Genomic DNA, 3946 nt, shown 5'->3' with positions numbered 1-3946 from the left:
TTAAAAGAAGATATATTTTTATAATTATACTGATTAAAAAGACACAGCAAAAAATATTTCAAATTTTCCCTCCCTAGTGCTTGAGATGTTTATCAAAAATTTTGACTTCACATTGATGTCTGTGTCCCTTGGCTTATAATAGTAAGTATTGTAATACCTCTATTGGAGTTTTTTTCATGATTTCTTGAAATGTTGATGACTTATTATAAAGTTCATGAGAGCAACATTATTCCTCACATTTTTTTTTGCTCTGTGTACATAAGTAAATTCATAACATATAATCACTCTTCAATAAATGATGAAGTCAGAAATCATCATAATAAGTAATAAAATAGCTAAGATCTACAATTAAATGTTCAAAATGGCGTTAATAAACTTCCTTTATGAAAGTTCTACATTTGAATTATTCCAGTGTTTACTCCACTGCTGCTGCTGCTGCTGCTGCTGCTGCTAAGTCGCTTCAGTCGTGTCCAACTCTGTGCGACCCCATAGACGGCAGCCCACCAGGCTCCCCCGTCCCTGGGATTCTCCAGGCAAGAACACTGGAGTGGGGTGCCATTGCCTTCTCCAAGGCATGAAAGTGAAAAGTGAAAGTGACGTCGCTCAGTCATGTCAGACCCTTAGTGACCCCATGGACTGCAGCCCACCAGGCTCCTCCGTCCATGGGATTGTCCAGGCAAGAGGACTGGAGTGGGGTGCCATCGCCTTCTCCAGTTCACTCCACTAGTGCTTCTCAACTACACTGCAGGTAGGTGGTAAAATTTCTTGGTGCCTTACCCAGATCCTCTTTACCAATTTGTCTTTACTGTCAGTGCTGAAACGAATGGCTTATAACTGTGACCCTCTCAGAAGGACTGCCTTTGGCTGAAGGGAGCCAACTTTCCTGGGAACAGTTGGGCAGTTACATCACCTTCTCTCCATTTACTGACTAATAAAATCATAGAAATTCTGTTCCTTAGCCTCAGGGTGATACAACTCTTACTGGGGTAATTCACTATTAAGGAATAGCCCTCATTCCCGTGTGTACCACACCAAAACTAGTTCACATCCTTGCTTAGATTTTTCCCTAGACTACTTGACTTCCTTCATTCTCTTACAGGATTTTCCTACAGAGCTCTCACGCAATACACCATGCACACCTGAATCTTTGTCTCAATCTCTGCTTCTAGGATATAAGAAGTGATCCCTAGGCAGCTGACTGTAGAATGGGATTCTGGTGTTGAAAATATGGTGAACCACTGAAATGAAGGCTCCATCTCAGGCGGTAGGTGGAAAATCGACAGTCCCTGGTCTGTTGTAAAACTATAGTTTTTAACACTTTCACCTCTAGTGAATTTGGTTTATTTGCAGTTGAAAAAGGATGCACTGGTATTTGATATCTGATAAATAAAATGTCTCTGGTCTTTGGCTAGAGATATTTTAGAAATATGGCTATTATAGTAATAATAATAATTGAGAAATTAGATAGCTATTGGTAAGCAACATTGGTACTTTGAAAAGAAAAAAATGACAGACTTGAGATAATCAAACATCAATTCCTATAATTCAAATAAAAATTTAAGAGAGTCAGTGCTTGCTTTGGCTGTACATGCAATAAAATTGGAAAAAGAAGAATATCATGGCCCGTGTACAAGGATGACATGCAAATTCATAAAGCATTCCATATTCAATTAAAAATGTGAGCCAGAGGCTTCCTTAACATTTGATAAAACAGTTATTTTTTCTAGTGGGTGGACGGATCATGTTAAGAGACTGGAATAGAAGTTTATTTCAAGTATAGATAAACATAGAAGAAGGTTGAATGCTCATCTTTGCAAATCTCTTTCATGAAGCCTGGATCACACTTATGCAAGGATCCTGAGACTTGAAATGGGAAAATTAGGTCAGGAAACAGAATACTATGAGGACCTAAGTCCCCCTGAGGTTTCTCAATCTAGAAAAGTAACTCTATATTTTATCCTCTTGCTAAAGGATAAAATATATCCCCATGCTTCAGAGCTATACAGAACTCTCAGATAAAGCAGGGCCTTTCCCAGTCAATGTCTGTGTTCTTCACCATGGTCTCCTATAGCCCCCACATGCCTAACAAATCAATTATAAGCTAACCAACTGGAACAGTGCTACATGACAGAGGAGCTGCCATAAGTGCCTAGCGTTTAGCAACAGGGACTGGGAGGTTATGACTAGGAGTAGATCCTGTGGGAGCTGAATCAAGAGGGCAGAATACAAAAGTGAAAAAGAAAGAGTTTGTCCATAAGGAAACTCATGACACAAATTTAATTTGACTTAGGCCCCTATAGCCAATTTGATGATGTTTCTGAGATGTGTCTTCAGCACTGTGAAATAAATAGACCATACAAAGTGTAGAAGGGGCCAGGACTGCCATGGCAGATTGCAGAGAAAAACAGCCATGCTTGATGTGGGAATTGTAGAATGAATCTGCCATGCTTGATGTGGGAATTGTAGAGTGAATCTGTCATGAAGAACGATAGACGACACCAGCTGTCTCTCATCAGGAGGTCCGTGATTTGTCATTTGAAGCTAAAAAGGAACACATTGTGAGTCAGCAACAGCCCTGATAAAATGTTCAGCCATGTCTCTTCTTTTTGAAACTAGGATTATTGTTAGAAGATGCTGTTACAGGACTGAAATCCCTAGCAACAGTGAAGATGATTGATCTCAATAGCAGAGGCCAAGGGTAAGCAAGGTGACTGTAGACACCATAATGGGACAACAAGTTTGAAGTGGTAGCCTGTGGAGCATGACCATGCATGACAATATATAAAGATGTTTGGGGAGATGACTAAACAAATATGGTGGTTTAGGGCAAGAGACATAGGCAGCAGGCATGGCAGAGCCTGGTGGGCTGCCGTCTATGGGGTTGCACAGAGTCAGACACGACTGAAGTGACTTAGCAGCAGCATATATTATTAGACATTTGCATCATATTTTATGTATCTTCTTTATTATTATTAGACTTAAATTCAATCAGCTAGTGTTAGTATCTTTCTGTTTGCACTTGCTTATTATTGATTTAATATTACTCCTTGGTTTCAAAGTATCTTATTTTAAGTTGATGCTCAGTTCAGTTCAGTCACTCAGTCGTGTCCGACTCTTCGCGACACCATGAATCACAGCACGCCAGGCCTCCTGTCCATCACCAACTCCGGGAGTTGGTCCATCACATCCATCGAGTCAGTGATGCCATCCAGCCATCTCATCCTCTGTCGTCCCCTTCTCCTCCTGCCCCCAATCCTTCCCAGCATCAGAGTGTTTTCCAATGAGTCAACTCTTCGCATGAGGTGGCCAAAGTACTGGAGTTTCAGCTTCAGCATCATTCCCTTCAAAGAAATCCCAGGGCTGATCGCCTTCAGAATGGACTGGTTGGATCTCCTTGCAGTCCAAGGGACTCTCAGGAGTCTTCTCCAACACCACAGTTCAAAAGCATCAATTCTTCGGCGCTCAGCCTTCTTCACAGTCCAAGTCTCACATCCACATATGACCACAGGAAAAACCATAGCCTTGACTACACGGACCTTTGTTGGCAAAGTAATGTCTCTGCTTTTCAATATGCTATCTAGGTTGGACATAACTTTCCTTCCAAGGAGTAAGCATCTTTTAATTTCATGGCTGCAGTCACCATCTGCAGTGATTTTGGAGCCCAAAAAAGTAAAGTCTGACACTGTTGCCACTAATGAGTCTTAGACAATTATACTGTTGTTACATTGTTTTGTGGAAACCTAATATAACAGTTTTGAAATTATGAAATTTATGCCTATATAATCCTTATACCCAAAAGCTGTATTTTTTTAAGACTCTAAAAAACTGATCTCAAAAGTAAATGTACATCCTCAATGAATTTGATAATAAATAATCAAGTGGAGAAAAGGAAGAAGACAGGAACTTCTTTCTAAGCCTACAAAACATTTGAGAAAGAAATATAAAA

General features: G+C 40.2%; 1 pseudogene; it reads left to right on the top strand.

Annotated features, from left to right (window-relative positions):
• Positions 1-1569: 1569 nt before the first annotated feature.
• LOC138988027 (U6 spliceosomal RNA) lies at positions 1570-1670 on the top strand (annotated as a pseudogene).
• The last annotated feature ends 2276 nt before the right edge of the window (positions 1671-3946 follow it).

The sequence above is a fragment of the Bos mutus genome, chromosome 5, assembly GCF_027580195.1.
Source record: "Bos mutus isolate GX-2022 chromosome 5, NWIPB_WYAK_1.1, whole genome shotgun sequence".
Lineage (NCBI taxonomy): Eukaryota > Metazoa > Chordata > Mammalia > Artiodactyla > Bovidae > Bos > Bos mutus.
Note: the sequence above shows the minus strand (reverse complement) of the source record. Positions and strands in the feature narration are given on the sequence as shown.